This window comes from Ursus maritimus, unplaced genomic scaffold, assembly GCF_017311325.1.
Source record: "Ursus maritimus isolate PB19 unplaced genomic scaffold, ASM1731132v1 scaffold_13, whole genome shotgun sequence".
In the NCBI taxonomy this organism is placed as follows: domain Eukaryota; kingdom Metazoa; phylum Chordata; class Mammalia; order Carnivora; family Ursidae; genus Ursus; species Ursus maritimus.
In genome coordinates this window covers 29,884,061-29,910,669 of record NW_024423675.1, presented here as the reverse complement: position 1 = coordinate 29,910,669, position 26,609 = coordinate 29,884,061, and positions in this window count along the sequence as shown.

Below are 26,609 nucleotides of genomic sequence, written 5' to 3'. Positions count from 1 at the left end.
AGAGAAAAAGAACTCAGTCTTTACTACCTACCACAAAGGAATGAAAACCCAGGAAATGCTCCATAAATGTTCCAATTGCCAAAGTCCACACCTCTGTCTTGGACTCCACTGTAAATGTATGTTCCAGAACCAATGTGTTTAAGAACTAGTGGCAATCTTCATTTTATTTTCCAACATATCCAAAATATTTAATTCCTAACACATGATCTGTGTTTATCCTAAAATAAGGCAAAAGTCAATAGATCTGAACATTTGTACAACAGTAACAAATTTTTCGTTATAATCTAGGTTCATGAATTTCATTAAAGTACCAATGAGTTTTGGAACCTCTACTGAAAAGTAGTTTTCATGGGTAATTAGTGACTTTAATACCATATTGGTAGGATAGAGCATTATTATGCTAATTAGACAGAAGAAAGTTACTAATAGTAATCAAATTTGCTTATGCGCCACATAAAGTTTCAACATTCATTGAATATAGTAACAATAATAACAACACTGTAGTTAGAGTATTCTGTCAAAATCAATCACATGTCTTGTTTATTTAAATATGTAATATTGGGGCACCTGGGCAAATCAGTTGGTTGAGTGTCTGACTCTTGATCTTGGCTCAGGTCTTGATCTCATGGTTGTAAGTTCCAGCCCTGTGTTGGGCTCCATGCTGGGCACGGAAACTATTTATTTATTTATTTTTTTATTTTTTTATTTTTTTATTTTTTTTTAATTAATAATGATTTTTTATTATATTATGTTAGTCACCATACAGTACATCCCCGGTTTTCGATGTAAGGCTCGATGATTCATTAGTTGTGTATAACACCCAGTGCACCATGCAATATGTGCCCTCCTTACTACCCATCACTGGTCTATCCCATTCCCCCACCCCCCTCCCCTCTGTAGCCCTCAGTTTGTTTCTCATAGTCCATAGTCTCTCATGTTTCATTCCCCCTTCTGATTACCCCCCCTCTTTATCCCTTTCTTCCCCTACTGATCATTCTAGTTCTTATGTTCCATAGATGAGAGAAATCATATGATAGTTGTCTTTCTCTGCTTGACTTATTTCACTAAGCATTATCTCCTCATGGAAACTATTTAAATAAATAAATAATAGTGCCTGGATGGCTCAGTTGGTTAAGTGTCTGACTCTTGATTTCGGCTTAGGTCATCTTCTCAGGGTGGTGAGATCAAGCCCTGTGTCAGGCATAGATTCTGCCTCTGATTCTCTCTCTTCCTCTCCCTCTGCCCATTACCCTGCTATCTCTCTCTCTCTAAATAAATAAAATCTTCAAAAATAAATAAATAAATAAATAAGCAATACAAAGTGATTTCATAATTGTAAAAAGACAAAAACAATATATAACACTATCAAGTTATATTCTTTCTTCTCTCACTAGATTTCTTGAAGTCAAAGGTCTACTGCTGAGGTTAAAGAATAGGTACCATTTCAATGTTAAGCATATTTTAAATGCTTATGTCATGTTGTTATTTTTAGGTATGTATTAGTCTGGATATAGATTTGGCTATATAGATTTGGCTGTGTGGCTTAATATGAGTGTCTTGGACAATGTAGACCTTTTTTTCTTTCTCAAAAAATTAACTGGACTAGTGTGATACACTGTTTCATGCAGACACCAAAGGAGTAGGTTCTCCCCTAAATGATGTCAAGAAGACTTGTCTTTCGGCTGTTCTTTGTGTGTGTGCCTTTATCCTGTCCTGATGGTAAGGATGACTATAGTAGAATCTCTGAGCTTCATACTTCACAAGAAAAATCCAGTAGAAAAAAGAAAACTGCTCTCTCACCAGAGCTCCAGAAATTTTTTTACTTGCTTTGTTTATGTCTATCCCTGATAAACTGATTTTAGCCAGAGGATGAGAAGAATTGACCTACTTACACCAACTGGGCCCCAAGGATAGAGTCAACTCTGGTTAAACCACATTGGCTGGGAGCTGGAGAGAAGTAATTCTTTAGTAGAAAATCACGGTATTTTTGCTGGAAGAATGGAGAAATTGGTACTGGAGAGATAAAGAAAGAGAATTTCACTAAAAATTATAATGAAGGATATCTGTGCCTAAGTTGCAATAGATAAAATTTTTGTAATATCTCAACCTCTATTAGAGGTTAACTGAGTGTTTGCCCCGTCTTGGTGAAAGACATGTCAGCTACTTCATCACAAAGTCCAAGATGGAATCATCACCTTGAAATCACTGAGATAGTCTTTAAAGAGTAAAGAATAGAGTCTAAAAAAGTATACACAACTAATGAATCATCGAGCCTTACATCGAAAATTGGGGATGTACTGTATGGTGACTAACATAATATAATAAAAAATCATTATAAAAAAAAAAGTAGAGATTACAGCTTGGAATCATTTGGGGAAATCATAGGGCTGACTACAAGTTGATCAGCCCTAATTACCCAGAGGAAGGGGGACTTTAAGAAGATCTCTGTATTTCAGAGACTTAAAAGAAAAAAAAAATTATCCCTGGAGATGAAGAAAGAGGAAAACAATATGATCTTTCCAGAACCATATGTAGACAGATATTATAATCAATCTTGATTCAATTTTCCTAGGAAGTCTTCTCAGAAAAGTAGCTGGGAACTGAAAGAGCTGATTACAAAGACCTGGAATTTGGGGAGCTCAACTGTGTAACAGTTTTGGCTGATATTAGTGGTAAAGGAGCAGGTTTAATCATCTCTTCAAGAATTCCTAAAGCTTGAGCAGAGAATAATAAGTTTTATTCTACAAAACATAATTGTCTATCTGCTTATATAAGATCAGATTTTAAAAGTGACACTCTGTAGCAGTAAAATTAACTGGATTCAGTTCTCTCTGCTTGTAAAGGAACTATCCCGGCTTTTCAAAAAGTACTAGTTAGGGACTATAGGGCAGCCTTCTTTGGTTGTTCCCTTACTGAGGGGATACTTTAGCAGCAATAAACTTCTGTGGCTGCTTAGGCTGTAGCAAGGAAGAAAGAGGATGAAATGACACATGCCAGAATTGTGGTTGTAAGAACAAGAACATACTTAACCTTTGTTCAGACTTATCTGGTACAATCTTAGAATACATTTTTGGTATATTTAGTTTATCAAGAGTAAGAGCCAGAACAAAGTATGCCACTATTAGGAGGCAAGACTCCCCATTCACCTTTAATGTTTCTCAAATTCACTGTTCTGGGTGCTAACAGATCCAGTTGTATATCTTGCATTCTCTCACTCACTCAGTAGACCGTGAAATCTCCTTTTTTCTCCCCCGCCCAATTTGTTCTTTTTTATAAAAAAAAAAAAAGCAAAGCAAAACACAGAACTCTAAAATACTTACTATGTGTTCACCTCTCAGTTGCTGGAGATTGACCAGTGGAAAGGTAAAAAGAGACCTGAGAAAATAACAGTGTCAGTGAACTTCTCTAGGTCCATCCTCCATTTCTGCTTGAGTACAAAATCAGGAAGGGCAAGCTCCTCAGTGATTATTAAGGGCAGGGGAAGGGAACATGGAAATTGCACATGTGCTTTTTTTTTTTTTTAAAGATTTTATTTATTTATTTGATAGAGATAGCCAGGGAGAGAGGGAACACAAGCAGGGGGAGTGGGAGAGGAAGAAGCAGGCTCCCAGGGAAGGAGCCTGATGCGGGGCTTGATCCCAGAACACCGGGATCATGCCCTGAGCCGAAGGCAGATGCTTAATGACTGAGTCGCCCAGGTGCCCCTGCACATGTGCTCTTAAAGTTCTGCCCAGTTATGTCATATATTACTGCTGCTTATATATTATTAGCCAAAGAAACTCACATGTGCTCTGCAAGGGCAGGAAAGTATAACTCTATCATGGGCTTAGAAGAAGAACCATACTGGAATATTTATGAAGAGTCCTGATTACTTCCATAAAAACCAAAAGGACTTATGAACTAAGTAATGTGATTTTTTAATTTAAAAATTAAAAACGGGCACCTGGGTGGCTCAGTAGGTTAAGTGTCTGCCTTCAGTTCAGGTCATGATTCCAGGGTCCTGGTATTGAGCCCCACATCAGGCTCTCTGCTCAGCGGGGGCAGGCTTCTCCCTCTCTGTTGCTCTGCCTACTTGTGCTCTCTCTCTGTCAAATAAATAAATAAAATCTTTTAAAAACTACACATTTTTTTTCTGAAAGATAATGTGTTCACTGGTGAACCAGTTTGATGGTAGGAAAAACTCAGAAGTATCTCACCACATGTAGTTGAAAATAATTAATGAAAATATGAGACACCTGAAAGATAGATCCAGGATAGTAATTTGGAAATAAGAAGAGTTTCATGAGTAGAAATAGATACAGAACTTATAATCACACAAATAATGGAGCTAGCTTCTTCTTCTTTTTTTTTAATTTAAATTTTAGTTAACATACAGTGCAATATTGGTTTCAGTGATTCAATTACAATACCCAGTGCTCATCACAATACCCTCTTTAATACCTCTTTAATACCCATCTTTAATGGGTATTAAATACCCATTAAATACCCTCTTTAATACCCATCTTTAATACCTCTTTAATACCCATCATCCATCTGGCCCACCTCCCACCCATCTCCCTCCGTTAACCCTCAGTTTGTTCTCTATTGTTAAGAGTCTCTCATGGTTTGTTTCCCTCTCTCCTCCCCCCCTTCCCATTTGTTCATCTGTTTTCTTTCTTAAATTCCACATATGAGTGAATCATATGGTATTTGTCTTTCTCTGAATTTAGCTCCATTCACTCATCATAAATGGCAAGATTATATTCTTTTTTATGGCTGAGTAATATTCCATATATCTTCTTCATCCATTAATCAGTTGATGGAAATTTGAGTTCTTTCCATAATTTGGCTAGAGTTGATAATGTTGCTATAAACATTGGGGTGCATGTACACTTTCAAATCTGTGTTTTTGTAACCTTTAGGTAAATACCTTGCAGTGCATTTTTTGGATCATAGGGTAGTTCTATTTTTAACTTTTTGTAGAACCTCCATACTGTTTTCCAGATTGGCTGTTCCAGTTTGCATTCCCACCAACAGTGTGAGAGGGTTCCCTTTTCTCCACATTCTTGCCAACATCTGTTGTTTCCTGTATTGTTAATTTTAGCCATTCTGATTGGTATAAGGTGATACCTCATTGTGATTTTGATTTATATTTCCCAGTTGATGAATGATGTTGAGCATCTTTTCATGTGTCTGTTAGCTATCTGGATGTCTTCTTTGGAAAAAAGTCTATTTGTGTCTTCTGCCCATTTCTTTCATTCTTTCTTTTTTTTTTTTTTTTAGATTTTATCCATTTATTCATCAGAGAGAGAGAGAAAGAAAGAGTACAGGCAGGGGGAGGGGCAGAGGCAGAGGGAGAAGCAGACTCCCCACCGAGCAAGGAGCCCAATATGGGACTTGATCCCAGAATTCCAGGATCATGACCTGAGCTGAAGGCAGACGCTCAACTGATTGAGCCACCCAGGAGTCCCCTTCTGCCCATTTAACTGGGTTACTTGCTTTTGGGGTGTTGAGTTTCATTAGTTCTTTATACATTTTGGATATAAAATCTGTATCAGATATGTCATTTTATATATATCTTCTACCATTCTGTAGGGTGCCTTTTAGTTTTGTTTCACCATACAGAAGCTTTTTATCTTTATGAAGTCCCAATAGTTCATTTTTGCTTTTGTTTCAGGTGACATGTCTAATAAGAATTTGCTACAGAAGATGTCAAAGAGGTTGCTGCCTGTGTTCTCCTCTAGAATTTTGATGGTTTCTTGTCTCACATTTAGATCTTTCATCCATTTTGGATTTCTTTTTGTATATGGTACAAGAAGGTGGTCCAGTTTCATTCTTCTGCATGTTGCTGTCCAGTTTTCCCAATATCATTTGTTGAAGAGACTGTCTTTTTTTCATTGGGTATTCTTTCCTAAGTTGTTGAAGATTAGTTGACCATATAGTTGTGGGTCCATTTCTGGGTTCTCTATTCTGTTCCATTGATCAATGTGTCCATTTTTGTGTCCATACTGTTTCGATCACTACAAATTTGTAATACAGCTTAAAATCCAGAATTGTGATGCCTCCTGCTTTGTTTTTCTTTTTCAGGATTGCTTTGGCTATTTGGGGTCTTTGATGGTTCAATACAAATTTTAAGATTGTTTGTTCTAGCTCTGTGAAAAATGCTGGTGGTGTTTTGATAGGGATTGTATTAACTGTATACATTGTTTTGGGTAGTATAGACATTTTAACAATGCTTATTCTTCTTTTCCATGATCATGGAATGCTTTTCCATTGTTTTGCGTCATCTTCAATTTCTTTTGTAAGTGTTTAATGATTTTCAGAATACAGATCTTTTATCTCTTTGGTTAGGTGTATTCCTAGGTATCTTATGGGTTTTGGTGCAGTTGTAAATAGGATAAATTCCTTGATTTCTCTTTCTGCTTCTTCCTTATTGGTGGATAGAAATGCAACAGATTTCTGTACATTGATTTTATATCCTGTGACTTCACTGAATTTATGTATCAGTTCAAGCAATTTTTTGGTGGAGTCTTTCAGCTTTTCTACATAGAGTATCATGTTGTCTGTGAATAGTGAGAGTTTAAAATTTGTATGGAAGAGTTAAGAAAAGTTAAGGTAAGGGGCAGAGAAACCCCATTAAAGGTTAACATTTACTATGAAACCATTGGAAGGAGAGAGAATTGTGTTGGCATAGCAACAGAATGAAGTCCAGTGGGAGAGAATAAAGTCCAGGAGAAATAACCTAGCATGTACAAGGACTTAAATTGACGCTTTAATTTATAAGGAAAAGAACAATTGTGATAGATGGCTAGTAGTGCCCTAATATTCTTTTTTTCCATTTTCATATTAATAGAGTTTTATCTGGGCAGGGTATATGACCCATTAGCTAAAGATTAGATTTTTCAGGTTCCCTTATATCTAGGCATGATTATGTGACTAAGTACTGGTGAAAAGGGAAAAAGAAAGAAAATGGAGGTGAGGTGCTGGTATGTGCCATTTCTGGATCTTGTCCTTTTAATGATTGGGTGAATGTTCTAATGTTGCCTTTTCCTTTCTTGGTATCTGGGGACTACTGACTAAGACATGGATGCTATGTGATGATGGTGGTGGAGCCGCTCCCTCATATCTAAATTAAATCAAATGTTAACTTGTTCTTGAACTAGTTAACTACAACTAGTACAATGATGTGGGCTTTTTTATCTGGAGGATAATTGAGATACATACTTTATAATATGTGAAATAAATTTTGGTTGTATTTAAAAGGTAATGCTTAATTAAATATCTGGGTACTATGGCCTAGCCAAGTTAACACAAAATTAACCATTACAATGACCTAGGATTTAGTACTCTCTATTTACTTTCTAAATATTTTACTGTTTTCAAAATAAATATGATAATGATTATTTCCCTTTATGAAAGAAAAAGTCTTGTAAACACATTTTAAAATTCAGGGCCTCAGGTGCTGAGCACTTTTCCCAAGGTCCAAATTCCCATTTAACAGTTTCCCTAGTCTTCTTACCTACTGCTTTCTATTCTCGTCTGTGTCCCACATGTGTCTTCCTCTTCTCATTGTTAAAACTGTTAGAGGTCAGCAACCAAGTTTTACTAACTTTTTGACTTTCCCTCAGTCATAGGAAGCTCTTTTCTCAATAAGTAACTGTTTTCATATTAAATTAAATTAAGAACTTTACATGTTACCTCCTGTAGGAGATAGTCTTCGAAGGGGTTTTAGGAACTGGGTTTTAGTTAATGACAGAAGGAAGATGTGGAGGCAATGAGAACCTGCATTCGTTTTAGCCCTAGGAAATATGCTGATTCCTAAGGAGCACCTTGCAGAGAAGCTTAGTTGTGAGTGAGTGCAGGGAGCTTGTGTTCCAGCTTCTTTGCAAAATCAACTTAAGATTTTCTCACTTCTGTTGAAATTGTTTAATAATTATATCAGCACTTTGATTTTCTCTAATGCTTTCTGCAGTTCCTTTGAGTTTTAATTTATTGCTCATGCTTTAATTTCTCTTTTACTTGCTAACTTGCTAACTATAATGTTGGTATATCTTGCTAACTATAATGTTGGTATATCTACTTAGTTTATTTCTGATAAATTATCATAAATGAATGGAATTTCTATAAACTAAATCCATCTTGCTTCGATTTTCAATACAAATTTGGAAATAATTTTCCAAAGGTGAAAAATGTTGCTCTCAAGACACAATTAAAATTTTACTTTAAAATGATGTCAACTCCTTGATATATAAATAAAGGAAATTATGTGATGACAGTGACTGTAATATTATGTTGTGATAAAGAACTTAAGCTCTACCAAACATAAAAGAAACTGATTTTTGGAATACCTAAAGGAGAAAACAAAGATGCTCTAAGTGTTGTCTGGCCCTTGAAATTTTGTTGGTGGTTCTGTCTTTCTTGAGGAGCTTCTCTTCTATGGTATCTCAGATGCTTGGGATTCTAAGGAATTGTATTTATTTATTTATGTTTTGGATAAACTTTTTACTTTAAAGTGATTTTAACTTTACAGAGAAGTTGCAGAGATGGTTCAGAGGGCTCTGGAACCCCTCACTCAGTTTCTCCTGATGCCATTCTCTCAGGTTTCCATGGTGCTTTTGTCCAAACCATGGAAGCAGCATTGGTCCATTGACTAATGCAAGGCTCTTCCCCTCAAGCCTGGCCTGGCCAGTCCCCACTTCACACTTAGCAGTTCTTCTGAGCCTGCTCTTGGCTGTGAAAGTTTCTCAGCGAGCCTCATTCAGGGCCTGTCTGATGTAATGCAAGGGCTATCAGGCAGAATACCACAGAGATGACTGCAATTCTCATCATAGCAGGGGTCATGCAACATTTTTTCACTGAGATGCTAGCCTGTGGCTCCTCTGCAAGTAGTGACATCCATTCGTTCTCCAAAAAGGTGTGGGAGATCCTAAGAAACTTCAGAAGTTACTCCAAACTCCCACTGAAAGCAAGAATTTTTCCATTGTGGCCTATATAGTGATTTTCTAGTCTCTGACCAAACACCACTGGTGACAAAAGGTGAGATTAGTAAACAAATCCCCCCTCTCCAATGCCCCAGGTGTTTTTCAAACTGCTGCTTCTATGCTGTATCTCAGTGGGGCTGAATTTCTGATTAGACAAATGCAAACATGGCCTATGGTGGTGCTGGTAGAAGGTTACTGACAGGTGTTATAGGAAGACAACCTTCATGAATGCTCCACAGCTGAACTCTAAAGGTTTCTGGAGGAATCTATAAAGAACTGAAATGTTTTTCCCAGATGATTCAGTAAACTCGCTCAATGAACTTATCCAAAGAGAAGAAAAACTAAACTCACTGTTCCCCCAACTGTCTATTTTTCTCTCTCTCCTCTCCCTTCTGTCATTTTTAAATTCTGTTTTAGTCTTTTTTATGTCAGCCATCAGAGTGACCTGGATATTCTCTAAGTATACTACCTTTTTACTGCTGCTATACAATTTTTCCTGTATTTCCTAACTTTTAAATTTTGCTTCCTCATCTTCCTCATTCCAAATCAGAGCCCTTCCAGCTGCATGCTTAATCATCCTCAGTCATCACCACCATTGCATATTGATTACCACCACCAGCAGCAGCACTATCATCATTACCATCATAATCACTACCATTTACTGACAATGAGAGCAAAAAGTATATCTATTTCTTATAATATAATCAAAAAAGCATTGTGATTGCCTTGTGAGGAAATGAGGTCAAATAACTTGTTCAGAGTTACACATTTATTAACTTATAAAACCAAGATTTAAATCTGGACTTGTTTGATCCCAAAGCCCAAACTGGTACCCACTGTGCCATACTGTTTTCAAGATTCTCTTTCTAACAATCAACAAAAGGCAACCTATGGAATGGGAGAAGATATTTGCAAAAGACATATCTGATAAAGGGTTAGTATCCAACATATATAAAGAACTTATACAACTTAATACCTAAAAAACAAGGAATTTAATTAAAAAATGGACAGAAGACATGAACAGACATTTCTCCAAAGAAAACATACAGATGGGGCAACAAACAGAAGAAAAGATGTTCATCACTTACTATAAGGGAAGTGCAAATTGAAACTACAATGAGATATCACCTCACATCTGTGTCTAAAATTAAAACACACACACAAAAAAAATGGGTGTTGGTGAGGATGTGGAGAAAAAGGAACACGGGCACTGTTGGTGGGATGCAAAATTCTTTTTTTAAAAAAAATATTTTATTTATTTATTTGACACAGAGACAACCAGCGAGAGAGGGAACACAAGCAGGGGGAGTGGGGGAGGAAGAAGCAGGCTCCCAGCGGAAGAGCCAGATGTGGGGCTCGATTCCAGAACTTCGGGATCACGCCCTGAGCCAAAGGCAGACGCTTAACGACTGAGCCACCCAGGCGCCCCGGGATGCAAAATTCTTGGTACACATTTTCTATTCCTTGAGTATCTTAAATATGTTGATTCATTTTTCTATTGTACAGTTTTGTTTTCAAAATCTCGTGTCCTTTGATTGTCTTTTCCATATATGTGAATTGGCCTTATTGTTTGGAAGCTTATAGTGCTTTTCTGTTTACCTTTAAATTACCTTTAAAGTTCAATAATTTTACTAGAATATGTCCTGATAATGACCATTAAAGTAAGCTTTTCCAGGAAAACAGTGTATGTTTTAGGTATTTAGTTCCAAATATTTTATTTCAGAAGTTTTTTTAATATGTATTTATTTCGACTACCAAGTTAAAAACAAGATTTATTGAGGTCATGGATAACATAAGAGCTATATTTAGGAAATTATAGTACTTAAGATCAAAGTTGATGGGGTCTAATACTGAGGAGATAGTGAGACAGATATTGACAACAGTTGGATTTAGTTGTTTTTTTTTTTTTTTAATTCAAAGCATTGTGTTTGGATTATGTAAGAATGAGATGCAAAAGGGATGATTCAAAGGTGTTTATACTGAGAAGCAGGATGAGGTTGATGACATTTTCTGAGAAGGGCAGGTCTTGGAATACAGTAGATTTGAGAGTATTATCAAGTCTTCAGTTTTAGATATGCTAAGTATTGGGGTTCTAAATGGAAATATTGAAAATGAAGTTGAATATATTACTTTGAATTTTAGGGGGGGGCTGGTATTTAAGATGTAAATCATTAGGGCGCCTGGGTGGCACAGCGGTTAAGCGTCTGCCTTCGGCTCAGGGCGTGATCCCGGCGTTATGGGATCGAGCCCCACATCAGGCTCCTCCGCTATGAGCCTGCTTCTTCCTCTCCCACTCCCCCTGCTTGTGTTCCCTCTCTCACTGGTTGTCTCTATCTCTGTCAATTAAATAAATAAAATCTTTAAAAAAAAATAAGATGCAAATCATTACCAAAAAAAATATTACATTTACTTCTGGGGAAGATGGCAGGGTAGGAGGATCTTGGGCTCACCTCATCCTACAGATGCAACTAGATAACACCCACATCAGTGTAAATAACCCAGAAAATGACCTGACGACTGGCAACAGACAGATCATTCAGACAGAAAATCTACAAGATTGTTTGTAGATCCCAGACAAAAGTTAAAGGAATTCATGACCACTGAACCAGCCCTCCAAGAAATGTTAAGGGGGACTCTGAGTGGAAAGGAATGAAGAAAAAGTATGAAAGCACAAAAGCAGTAAAATTAATTATATCTCTAAAAATTAAAATTTTATTCACAAAATAGAAGGATGTAAAGTGTTACAATATATACCAAAAACGTGAGGAGGAGAAGAGTAAAAATTCAGTGCTTATAGAATGGGTTCACATTTAAGTGACCATCAAGTTAATATAGACTCCTACATGCATAAGATATTATATGCAAACTTAATGGTAACCACAAATCAAAATTCAGTAATAGATATGCAAAAATAAAGAAAAAGGAACCCAAGTATGTCACTAAAGAAAGTCAGCAAACCATGAGAGAAGAGAGAAAGAGAAGAAAGGAACAGAGAACTACAAAAACAACTATAAAAGTAACAGAATAACAATAAATGCATATTTATCAATAATTACTTTGAATGTAAATGGACTGAACACTCCAATAAAAAAACATAGGGTGATGGAATGGATAAAAAAAAAAGACCTATCTATATGCGGCCTATAATAAACTCATTTCAGACCTAAAGACACATGCAGATTGAATGTGAAGGGATGGAGAAACATTTAGCATGCAAATGGAAATGAAAAGAAAGCTGGGGTAGCAATCCTTGTATCAGACAAAATAGACTTTATTTTTTTTTAAGAGTGCCATTTATTTGTCAGAGAAGAGAGAGAGTGAGCACACAAGCAGGGGGAGCAGCAGGCAGAGGGAGTCCCCCTATGTGGGACTCAACCCCAGGACCCTGGAATCATGACCCGAGGTGAAGGCAGATGCTTAACCAACTGAGCCACCAGGCATATCACAAAATAGACTTTAAAACAAAGACAATAACAAGAAACAAAGAAGGACACCACGTAATGATAAAGGAACGATCCAATAAGAAGATATAACAATTTTAAATATTTATGAACCCAACATAGGAGTACTTAAATACATAAAGCAGCTAATTACAAACATATAGGAAGTAATCAATAGTAATGCAATAATAGTAAGGGATTTTAACACCCCACTTGCATTAATGGACAGATCATTTGGACAGAAAATCTACAAGGACAGTGCTTTTGAGTGACACATTGAACCAGATGTATCTGAACGATATATTCAGAACATTCTATCCTCAAGAGCAGAATATGCATTCTTTTCAAGTGCATATAGGACATTCTCCAGAATAGATCACATTGTAGGCCATGAAAAAAGTCTCAAGAAATTAAAAAAGATTGAAGTCATGCCATGCATCTTCTGTAACCACAATGCTATGAAATTAGGAATTAATCACAAGAAACAATACAAATATAAAAAGATTAAATAAGAGGCTACTAACAATGAATGGGCCAAGCAAGAAATCAAAAAAGAAATAAAAAAAAAATACACAGAGACAAATGTAAATGAAAACACAGTGGTCCAAAATCTTTGGGATACAGCAAAAGCTGTTATAAGAGAAAAGTTTATAGCAATACAAGCCTACCTCAAGAAGCAAAAAAAATCTCAAATGAGCAGCTTAAACTTATGCCTAAAGACCTAGAAAAAGAACAAACAAAATCCCGAACCAGTAGATGGAAAGAAGTAGTAAAAATTAGAGCAGAAATAAACAAAATAGAAACTAAAAAACAAAAACAAAAATTAAAAAAGACCCCAACAGTAGAACAGATCAATGAAACTAAGAGCTGGTTCTTTGAAAAAATCAACAAAATTGATAAATCTTTAGCCAGACATAGGAAGGAAGGAAGGAAGGAAGGAAGGAAGGAAGGAAGGAAGGAAGGAAAGAAAGAAAGAAAGAAAGAAAGAAAGAAAGAAAGAAAGAAAGAAAGAAAGAAAGAAAAGAAAAGAAAAAGAGAGGGAGGGAGGAGAAAGAAAGAAAAGAAAAAAAAGGAGAAAGAAAAAAGAAAGAAAGAAAAGAAAGAAAGAAAGAAAGAAAGAAAGGAAAAAGAAAAAGGAAGATAGAAGGAAGAAAGGAAGAAATAGCAGGGAGAGGACTAAACAAAATCAGAAATGAAAGAGGAGAAATAACAACTGACAGCACAGAAATGCAAACAATTAAAAGATAATGTTATGAAAAATTACATGCCAACAAACTGGGCAACCTAGAAGAAATGGATACATTCCTAGAAACATATAACACCCAAAAACTGAAAGAGGAAGAAATAGAAAATTAAAACAGATCACCAGGAATGCAATTAAATTAGTAATAAAAAATACTTCCAACAAATGAAAGTCCAGGACCAGACAGCTTCACAGGTGAATTCTACCAAACACTTAAAGAAGATTTAAAACCCATTCTTCTCAAACCATTCCAAAAACTAGAAGAGGAAGGAAAGCTTCCAAATTCATTCAGTGCATTACCCTGATACTAAAACCAGGTAATAAGACTGCAGAAAAAGAGAACTACAGGCCAGTATCTCTGATGAACATAGATGCAAAAATCCTCAACAAAATATTAGCAAGCCAAATCTAACAATACATTAAACAAAATCATTCACCACTATCAAGGGGGATTTATTCTTAGGACGTAAAGGTGGCTCAATATTTCCAAATCGAGCTTGTGATAACATCATATCAACAAGAAGAAGGATAAAACTATATGATTCTTTCAACAGATGCAGAAAAAGCATTTGACAAAGTATAGCATCCATTCATGACAAAAACCTTCAACAAAGTAGGTTTAGAGGAAGCATACTTCAACATAACGAAGGCCAATATGCCAAAAACACACAGCTAACATCATACTCAATGATTAATAACTGACATTTTCCCCTATTCTCAGGAAGAAGACAAGGATGTCCCCTCTCACCACTGTTATTTAACTTAATACTGGAAGTCCTAGCCACAGCAGTCAGACAAGAAAAAGAATAAAAGGCATGTAAATTGGTAAAGAAGAAGTAAAACTTTATTTGCAGATGACATGATACAATTTATAGAGAACCCTAAAGTCTCCACCAAAAAAACCACTAGAATTGATAAATGAATTCAATATGGTTACAAGATACAAAATCAATGTAAAGATATCCATTGCATTTCTAGACACTTATAATGAAGTAGCAGAAAAAAAAATTAACAATCCTGTTTACAATTTCACCAATAACAATAAAATACTTAGGAGTAAACTTAGCCAAGGAGGTGATAGACCTGTACTCTGAAGACTATAAAACAATGATGAAAGAAATTAGAGATGACATAAACAAATGGGAAAACATTGTATGATCATGGATTAGAAGAACAAGCATTGTTAAAATGTCTATACTACCCAAAGCAATCTATACATTTAATTCAATCCCTAGACCAGACAATCCTAAAATTTGTATGGAGCCACAAAAGACCCAGATTTCCAAAGCAATTTTGATAAACAGGAACAGAACTGTAGATTATCACAACAATACCAGATATCAAGTACTACAAAGCTGTAGTAATCAAAATAGTATGATACTGCACAATAATAGACACATAGATCAATGGAACCAGATAGAGAGCCCAAAAATAAACCCACAACTATATGGTCAATGAATCTTCAACAAAGGATATGCAATGGGAAAAAGGCAGTCTCTTCAACAAATGGTGTTCAGAAAAGTGGACAGCAACATGCAAAAGAATGAAACTGGACCACTTTCTTATACCATATGCAAAAATAAACTCAATATGGATTAAGAACCTAAATGTGAGACCTGAAACCATAAAAGTCCTAGAAGAGAGCAGAGGCAGAAATTTCTCTGACATCTGCTGTAGCTACTTCTTTCTAGTTGTGCCTTCTGAGGCAGAGGAAACCAAAGGAAAAATGAACTATTGGGACTACATCACAATAAAAAGCTTTTGCACAGCAAAGGAAACAGTTGACAAAACTGAAAGACAACCTACTGAATGGGAGAATATATTTACAAATGACATACTGATAAAGGATTAGGATCCAAAATATATAAAGAACTTGTACAACTCAACACCAAAAACAAATAATCCAATTTAAAATGGACAGAAGACATGAACAGACATTTCTCCAAAGAAGACATACCAGATGGCCAACAGACACATAAAAGGTGCTCAACATCACTCATCATCAGGGAAATGCAGATCAAAACTACAATGAGATAATACCTTATACCTGTCAGAATGGCCAAAATATAAAACAAGTGTTTGTCAGGATGTGGAGAAAGAGGAACCCTCTTTTGCTGTTGGTGAGAATGCAAACTTGGTGCAGGCACTTTGGAAAACAGTATGGAGGTTCCTCAAAAATTTAAAAAAAGAATTACTATATGATCCAGTAATTCCACTACTGAGTCTTTACCCAAATAATAAAATAACACTAATGAAAAAAGATATATGAACCCCTATGTTTATTGCAGCATTATTTACAATAGCCAAGCTATGGAAGCAGCCCAAGTGTTCATCAACAGATGAATGGATAAAGAAGAGGATCGATCTGGGGCGCCTGGGTGTCTCAGTTGTTAAGCGTCTGCCTTCGGCTCAGGGCGTGATCCCGGCCTTCTGGGATCAAGCCCCACATCAGGGTCCTCTGCTGGGAGCCTGCTTCTTCCTCTCCCACTCCCCCTGCTTGTCTCTCTCTCACTGGCTGTCTCTCTCACTGGCTGTCTCTGTGTCAAATAAATAAATAAATAAAATCTTAAAAAAAAAAAGAGGATCAATCTATCTATTTATCATCTATCTATCTATCTATCTATCTATCTATCTATCTATCTATCTATCATCTATCATCTATCATGGAATACTACTCAGCCATAAAAAAGAATGAAATCTTGCCATTTGCAACAACAAGGATGGATAGGCAGTAGATACCGCCTATACTTAGGCAGTATAGTCCTAAGTGAAATAAGTTATTCAAAGACAAATATCATATAGTTTCATTCATATGTAAAATTTAAGAAATAAAACAAATGAACAAAGAGAAAAAGACAAACCAAAAAATAAGACTCTTAGAGAACAAACTGATGGTTACCAGAAGGGAGGTGGGTGGGGGATGGGTGAAAGAAATGAAAGGGATTGAGAGTACAATTATCCTGATGAGCACTGAATAATGTATAGAATTGTGGAATCACTCTATTTTATACATGAAACTAATATAACACTGTATGGTAACAATACTGGAATTTAAAAAAATACTATAGTAAACTATTAAGTAAATATGAGTATAAAATAAAGACATATAGGATTAAAATTCTCAAAACTATTATTATATTTAACAAAAGAGATTTCACAGGGTTCAAGAAGAAATAACTCTATTCCTTTTTCACTGTCTTTGTAACTCTGCTTTGTGGCCTAGTTTTTTAAATCACAAATAAAATCTCTGGTAGTCTCCTAAAATTTTCAGCTTACTCTTATTTAAAAGTTTCCTGATGACTGTCAGTAACGAGACTGGTTTATTTTAGTAATTAGTATGACCTGTTTAATATAATAGTAAAAATTATGAACTTAAAGTTTTTCCCTTCCACCAGTTTTGTACTGCTTGAGGCTGGAAGGTGATGTGTTTGTTTGACATATGGTCAGTCTCTCTAAATTGTAGTCTTTTGAGTCCTCTCTTTCTTCTCTTTCAGCTCACTAGTCTTGGATTCTGACTTTTGAAAAGTAGTGGTTGAGGGAGAAAAATAAAGAGATGAAAAATCTTGTTTTCTGTTGTAGTTGTCCACATGGCTTTTTTATGTGTCATCTTGTCTAGGCTACAGTCCCTTGTTATTCAGTCAAACACTAACCAAGGTGTCTTGTTGTGGTGGGGTTTTGCAGATGTAAGTGAAGTACCAAATCAGCTGAGTTTAAGTAAGTGAGATTGACTTGAAGTAAGGGAGATAATAGTTTGGATGAGCCTGGCTTAATCAGTTGGAAGGCATTAGATCAAGGCTAGTGGAACAGAGAGAGAGAGGAAGAGAGAGAAAGAGGGAGAGGAATAGGGTAGAAGGAGGAGAAGAGGAGGAGGAGGAGGAGGAAGAAGAAGGAGGCAGAGAAGGAAGGAGAGGAAGGAGTAAAAATTCTGTTTATGGATTGCTTCTTCTTTCTGAGTCTATTTTATGATTTATATCCTTTCTCCCCCAAATTATCAATTTCACTTAGATTTTTTAAATTTTATAATGTTTCTAGAATACATGTATGTTTTGTTCTATTTCTACATTTTTTTTCCTGATATTAAGTGACTTTTCAGAACTTTATTTAGCTCAGAAATCTTTTCTTTCCCTTTTACATCTTTAATGGTTGCTTCTTCTTAATCTAATCAGACTCTTAGTGCTGTCAACAGCTAATCTACCTAGCTAATCATATCCTTATCTATAGACATTTTGAAAACATTCGAATTTTCCCGTTGTGTTAATGCTTTATAGAGTTCATCTTCTGAACCTCAGTTCTCAAGGTTATCTCTTAGTCATTGCCAACTTTGATCTTGATCTGGTTCTTCCTTGGTATCTGCTCAGTTGTCTTAAAAGTCTGAATCCTTCCTACCTGTTATTACCATCTTAATATAAGATGCAGATTTCACTTCCACTTAAATGGTCCTCTTGTGAAATGAGTCTTAGGGTCTGCCATGCCTCTTTTCTCCACAGTTCTCATTTCTGGTACATCCTCATGTGTTGAACATCTTGGCTCACTGACTTTCAATCATCTGCTTTCTCTTTTTGTGTTTTCTATTATAAATAGAATGGGTCTACTCTCCATTTTTCATTTTTATTATTATTTTAATTTCCTTATTATTTTCTTTTGAGTTTTGAGAATGTATTTCTGCTTTCCTGGACCAATTTTATTTTCCTGAGTTTTCGATATTCTGCTTATTGTCTCTGATATAATTTTAAATTTAGCTGTCAGTTTTTTCATCTTCATACTATCTTTACTGATTTCAATTTATTCTCTCTTCATAACTGCTGGCCTGATTTTCCATATGTAATACTATCTTGAATCTTGTTAAAAACACTAAATAGAAATTTTCTAAATATATCCCCCCATCTTTTTCACCATTTGTCTATTTCAGAGGGACAGACTTCTCACAGTATGGGCTCTTGGAATCACAAATATTTTCTAGGTATGGAGACTTGTTTCCATTTCCACGTCATTAAAGAGAAAGATCTGAAGATTTACATATTCTCAGATTTGGCTGAAAGGAAAGTTTGAGTTGAAAGATTTCCTTCAGATTAATGTGGATCTCAGTCTCAATCTAACAGGCCCAAAGGCACAGAGTGGAAAATGTAGCATTATGTTACTTGCATTATAATACTTTAGAAACTTAGCTACTTGGGGAAACAGGGGTTAAATGGTCCAGAATTTAAGTTGGTGGCAGTTGATACAGGGAGCATTACTTCTTGTTGATGTGAATCGTTTGCCAAGGTTTGACATGATGGTGCCTTTATTGCTAATGATAGAAGTGTCTATGTCATGTGTAAGTGAGGAAGAAATGCTGCCATAATATATATTTTTAAATTTAATTTTACAGCTTTTGCTTTATTTTGAATTTGATTTGTCTGATATAATTCTAAATTGGAAATGGAGAATGCCATAGAAGTAAAGTATCACCTATTTGAATTAACATCACAGATGTGGGAGGGACAGTTTGAGAGAAAGAGTCAATCTGAATTAGTAAAGAGCGTAGAAATTTTTTAATACAAAGAAATACATGTTTTCAAGTATATTAGCAATTAACTACTAATAGAGTATTTTTTCACGTAGAGACTTCAGTATCAATTTTTAATTAAAATCTTGCATTTGTATGAGAACAATTTAATGTTAAAAATTATGATAATTTATCTTTACTCCTAGTAACAAACATAAATTTGCCATATAAATGATTTATCTTTGATATTTAAATTTAATATACTTCATGGTAAATTATTACAGATTCTGAGATTATAGTTGGTTCACTAAAATATATCCTACATTTGATATATATATATATTCTCTCTATATATAATGTATTTTGTATATTCTATATCAAATGACTTTCATCAGTTTAGTGAAGTCACATCATTTAATCTGATTAGCTTGCATTATGATTTTAGAAACTTAATCTTAAAACATAATTTGATAACTCTTGTAGGTCAGCAGAGAATTGTCTTCTCCACATTTATCCTAGGGATTTTATTTTATTTTTTTAATTACTTTATTCAAGTATGCTTGACATACAAAAAACTGTACATATTTAATATATACAACTTGATGAGTTTGGCACTAAGTAAGCATTCATGAAACCATCACCACAGTCTGTGCCATAAACTTATTTGTCACCTCCAAAAGTTTCCTCCCCTCCTACTCCCTTTATTCATGATATCTTGATTCAAGAATATTTTATAAGGTGGTCATGGGATTAATAGGTTCTCCCAACAAGTTCACTGTCTTAATTTTCACATGCCAGATTCTGTAACAGTGTGTTCCACCTATTTCTAGAAAGATATTCTCTTACAGGGTGGGAGTTTTGAATCAATCCTCCCTTCAATGTGGTCTCCTATATCCTATATCTCATGGGAATTTCTTGATATTTTTGAGGGTGGAATACATTTTTTAAGTTTTGCTTGCTGCTGTAAATTCTCCCTCATTTCTGGGAAGGGAAAATTAGATTCTAGTTGTCAAATTAATGTTCTAACCCATGCATTTCAAAATTGAATTTGAGGTTAGTTATGGAAGATATGTGCAGTAAGACATTGCTAAGTAGAAATATTTTTACTTTTCAAAGTTCAGAATTAAGCAAGTCAACCAAAGGCTGTCAGGTTTGTTGATGTACATATTTTTCCTTTGTCAATGTGTAAGCCTAGGTCAGTAAAATGGTCAGTTCCTTAGAAACATTCAGGCACTTACTGCAAATGATAGTATCATTAATAAAATTGAATTTATTGTCTTAAGGTTTAGTGCAGTTGTATACTTCTACTCAATTAACTTAGTATCATTAAACCACCCCTGAAAAAAGAATATATGAAAACACAGTTCATATCATATGTAAGTATGACTCTTTCGAATTGATTCACTTTCCTCCCAAAGGTGAGACTGCTAAAAGCTGTAAACTCATGTATATTAACAAGATTCAGATGGCATGTGCATTTTCTATTTAAGTTTCCTCATGTCAATAAGCTATAGAAAAACAAACAAAAAATGTTCTTCCTATTCTGTAACTGATTTCTTTTTGTAATTCTTAAGTACAGTTTTTTTTTCTTAAAGGAACTTATTCTTTGCCTAGACTCAGAGAATTTTAGGTCTAGAAGAGACACTAGATGCCATTTTTTAAAATTTTATAAATGAGGATAAGGTGAATTGAGGAGTGGAATTTGAAGAGGAAACCATGACTTTTGATTCAAAGTCTTCGGAACTCTCGAAAGTATGAACATTATGCAGTTCAGGTTAAAATAATCTTTGATTAGGATTTCTTCACATGTGATCCTATTGGGTCTGCAGATGGGCTTCAGGAAGTGTATGAACTCCTTGACGTTATATGAAAGTGTATATGTATCTATATGTATCTGTGTCTGTACTTGAGTGTATGCATTTTTCTGGAAATGCCTTTCATTAGTGTCTTAAAAGTGGTCTATGATTCTCCCAAAGGTTAATAAATATTGCTATATATTAATAAAAGATCCCATAATAGATAGTAAAAGTTGTAACACATTTATTACAATATGGAGGGAGAAGATTTAAATAAACAAAAAGTAAATTTAGAAGACTCAGTATTCTAAAGTCACATATTTTTATATGGGAAAATAAAGAGAAATATCATACATACATTAAGTACTGCACGGGAATCAGTAAGGTTCCCTAGCAGATATTTCTGATGATTAGTTTAGTACTCAATTATATACCTGAAAAAAAATCCTCTTAATAAATATGAAGTGAAGGGTGCCTGGGTGGCTTAGTCGGTTAAGTGTCTGCCTTTGGCTCAGGTCATGATCCTAGCTTTCTGGGATCTAGTCCCGCATCAGGCTCCCTGCTCAGTGGGGAGTCTGATTCTCCCTTCCCCTGCTCTTGAGTGCGCTCTCTCTCTCCCTCTCAAATAAATAAATAAAATCTAAAAAAAAAAAAAATGAAGTGAACAAAATATATTTACATATCCCCTTTATTAATTTATAAATTCTGTCATCTTGTTTTTAATTTAATTATCTACAGTAGGGGATGGTGCTTCTTTAATCTTTTAGAAGGAGAGGGAGAGAAAGAGAGATGGAGGAAGAGAGAAAGAGAGAGAGAGATTTCCTATTTCTTGATCTCTTTTAACTTTTGGCCTCTATGAAAACCTCATGGCTTAAAAGAAAACAGCAAACGAATGATAAAAATCTTAGTGTATATTAATCCTTCTGGGACAAATTTTCATAACATATTTGTTATTCACTGTAGATTACACACCAACAAAAATTTAATCCTCAGTCCCAAGTAGTAAACAAGAATTTCGTACAGTCTCTTGAGTTATCTTATTCCATAATGCGTATTGTGGTACTCCATTAATAACAATGCAAGCTAATGCACAGGCATTGGTCAGTGTACACCCTCCTTTGAAAATCACTTCCTGTTAATATTCCTGCCAGTCAGCTTGCATTCAGTCATCCAACTGTTTTTAAAACTTGTGTCCTTGTGTACATTCACTCAAAACTCCACTCTCCCACAGTCAAGATCATAATATATGTATATATAGTAAAGATGATCAAAGATGGCTTATCAACCTTCTCTGGGTGAATAGCATATTATAATTTTCTTACAAAATATTTCTTAAAAACATTGACTTTAATCTGTATGCTCCAGTTAAAAGGCAGCAACAGCTATCTGAAATATAAATACATTTCATAATGAAGAGAAGCATAAATACAGAAATTCTTCAAAATGATAGCATTCTGTTCTAGGCAACATGGAAAGTAATTATCCAATTGACATTTATAATGCCTTACTTCCTATTCCACCCTTCATAGTTTACATAACTTCCTAAAGTTTCAGTTTTAGACCAATGAAAACGTCGAAAATGATTTAAAAAATTATTGCGTTGTACATGTTTAACATGGCAGTAAGAGCTAATACTTCTTACAGGATTATATTATGATTAGTGATTTATGTAAATTGTTTCCTTTGAGATAGGTATCATTATTTGTATTTTATTTATTATTTTTATCAGGTTGGAAATCTGAGGCTTAGAGGGATGGATGAAACATTTTCCCAGCATCCCTTGTTGGTAATAGGAGAGGCAGGATGCACTCTCACAGTGGAAACAAGGTCACCTACAAGAGAAATACAAAATTGGTTCTTGGCCACAGTAACATATGTTAACATAAAGGGCAGAATTGCTTATCTGTGATTAATTCATTAAATTGAGTATGTTGGTGAAATTGGTGCATAGCAGTATGTCAAAAATTCCAGTAATGGGGAACTTATTTTGCCTTAGGCTTAATTTCACACTTCTGTTTATCTTCTATTCCAGCAAAGATCATCAAGTGGCAAATAGGTCAAAAGCATCCTTATTTGCAAAAGCCCCATAAAGCATGTTTCAGCAAATTTTACAGTACTGAAATTAAAAATGAATCAAAATAAGTCTTTAGTATTGATTTAATTTATTCTTAATTTTGCTTAATGTTGATCTCTATATTGGCAACTGGTGTCAGAAGGCAAATGTTAGTTTTAGTAACATTTTGTTTGTAGAAATATGGATATCACACACTATAATGCATGATTTTGTAAAATAATTTTACTTTTTGATTAGTGAGATCAGCTGAACCAAGGACTATATAATATGTATGGTACTGCTCCATGGGGAGAAGGTTTTAATCTTTAGATCTTTTTAGTTATCTCTCAAATGTAGCTTACAGGAGGCAGTCAGAAGGGTGAATGAAAAAATTTGAAACAATTACCATCCTGGGGGGAAATAAGTGCTGGATCTGGTAATGGTGACTGAGAAACACAGATTTCTAATTTTATATGATTTTTATTTTTACTTTTAGTAATGTACAGTAATTTACTATTTTTTGTTTATGAGTGTGAAGGTAAGAACCCTTTTAAATTATTGTACATAATATGTGTTCAGAAATATTATGACCATTAAATATTATTATAACCAGTTGGAGCCAATGGCTACAGTTTCAAATAAACACTGACTTATCCCAAAGATCTTTAAATATGCTTCTGTCCCCTTTTCTATTTGCCTTCTGAACAATGAACACAATATTTAATTGATGTATTTTTATACATGTGACTAATTAGTATGTGGCTGAAGAACAGCAGTGTGCTGCTTGCAGTATATACTAGTGCCTCTGCCACTTTTCCAAATATTAGTAAACATTTTAATATTTCATAAAGCAGTCTCTAAATTATGAAAAATAAGTCTGAACACTGTTAATACCCAATGGGACACATTAAAAACAGGGCACAACATGAACTACTGTGTAGCTGAGTACTTAACTCAAAAAAATCATAATTTCTTACTGATGTTGGTGACCTCAGTGAAGATTAAGAGAGGGCTTGGACTTTCTAGAAAAGAACTGGTAGGTCATGAATGTGAGCAATGCTGAGAAGGATAAAAATTCATGCTCAATTCAGCTCACTAGTGAATCAAAAAGAAGCAGTTGCAGAAGCTGTCTGAAAATCATAAGGTCTGACTAATTCTGTGCTTTAATCCGTCATATGTCAGGATTTTCTCTAAGTCTTAATACTGTATCACTGTTTTCAATCATATCTTGACAAGCACCAGGAAGGAGGGCAACACATGGACAGGAAAACACTTCAACATACATTTGTTTCTAAATTGCAGGCAAAGAGCTGAATATAATGATGATGCTTCACTCATCTTTCAGTGCCCCTTTACATCGGAATGTTTATGCAAGAATATGCTCAGAGCATTGTGAGTATAATTCATAATCAGTGGGTTGAAACCAAATATTTAAGTGTGTATGTGGGTATTTGAGTGTTGGAACTCGAAAGGTTGAACTCAACATAAGTATTTCACAGAAACTGTTGAGAAGACTTCATTTTATCTTCTTTTAATCCAAAATAAAGTAGGAAAAAATTTATTGATCTCATACGGTTTTGCTGGGTCCTAAAAAAAAAAACTTTCATTGTTCAAAAAATAGCATAATATTCTCATGAATATGGTTAGATATGCAAATTATAAAGTGGATATTTAAAATTTCTTTTATCTATGTCTATCATTAGTCACATTTTTTTACCATATACAGCTTTTTCTTTTAGTACCATTATGCGTCCTGTTGATAGTGATGTTTTATACAAAATATATTTGATTTTCCATTGTTTTCTAACTCAATGCATTTTTAAGTAATATTCATCAGATTTGCACATAATCCAGTTGATTGCCCAAGTAAAATATTGTGATTTGCAGATAGATCATAACTGTAAGTGACCTTTCTGTCGAAGGCCTTTGCACATTTCCATAACACCTACTCCCTCCTCAGAAGTAAGCTTTCTGAGAAGGTTTCCCTGACCCCACAACACTGGAAGAAGAGGGGACTGTGTGATTTACTTTTCCAGATCGCTCATGCACATGTATGACAATTTGCAGCTGGCTGGAGTTCAGCCAGGGCTGTGGCCCAGGGGCCTTGCGTTTCTCTATATAGATCTCTTCCTATGCTGATTGAACTTATTACATACATCATGATAGCTGGATTCCAAGAGTGAGGGTCCAGGAGACAGGAGGTGGAAGCTGCCACTTTTTAAAGTTTGGCGTAGGGTCACTTCTGCCAAGTTCTCCTGAAAGATGTCTTATAGACCATGAGTCTTCATAGCTCCTTTTATGACTTGTCATTATACAGATATTTGAGTGATTTTTAAAATTTTCTGACTCCCCATTAGATTTTAAGTGTTATGTGGGTAGGGAATCTTTATTTCTCTCACTACTGTGTCTCCAGCATTTAAATCAATGGCTAGCATATAAAGATGATCAATAGTATTTTTTATGAATAAATGATATAAATTCAATATTTTGCTCATTTATCTGGGTGAGAAGCCATGCTTGTGTAGTGTTAAATTGATATCAGAGTCTGACTTTTGATTAAATGAAGTAATTCACTATATTGATTAGAAAAACATTCTTAGTTTTTCCAAGTTGAATAGACCATTCATTTAAGATTTTCTACCCATCACTGAATTTCTCTTTCTAAGAGGATTTATTTTTCTTAGTTTCAGGAAGATGTACTTAAAAGAGTTTGTAGCCAAATTTTATATTAATTTAGATGAAATTAATAATGGGAACGAAAATAAAACTATATACAATTTTTAGTTCTTAAAAGTATTTTCCTCATATTATTATAGTATATACAACCAATTAGGTATTAGACCAGTGGTTCTCAACTTGGCTGCACATTGGAAATTTTTAAGAGCTTTAAAATGTACTACTGGCATGGATTACATCCCCAGAAATTCTGATTTAATTGGTTGGGAATACATTCTGAAAATTTGTATTTTAAAAGCTTCATAAATGATTATAATGTTAAACCAAGGTTGAGAACCACTGCTTTACCCAGTTCTTCTCAACCCTGCTTCCTTGGTATGCCTCCTGGATATTAATGGGGCTTAGCTATTTTTTTAAAAATGCTATGTGATTCTACTTTGGAGTCACAGCTGAGAATCACAGTGTCAGGCAGTATTATTTGCCTTTTATATTTATTTCACATCAGTTTATATCTTTTGGAATACATTTTTCCCCAAATAATATATGTGTGCTTAAAAAAAACCTCTACCTATTTTTTATTATATATCTTGCATGGTCACATTATTAATATTTGGTACTTAATATATGCTTAGCATCATTGTTTATATTAAATACAAGTGAACCCATTAATTACACTCTTAATATAATTTATTTCTTCTCTCTGAAATTGTTATGAATACTTTGCTATGTGCTTATTATACTAATGGGTTACACCAAACATGTAGAATAATTGTTTAGATCACAACTTTGATTTGCCTCGTTCAGTGACTGAGATAATTGAGCACTGGGTCAACTAGTGGGAATAGTAACACAGAGTAAATAGTTGCATACATGATGTAATTTGAAAAAGCAGATTTCCTAAGAGATGAGAAGTACATGCTGTTGTTTTCTTAAGGCCTGAGCCTGAAACACAATGT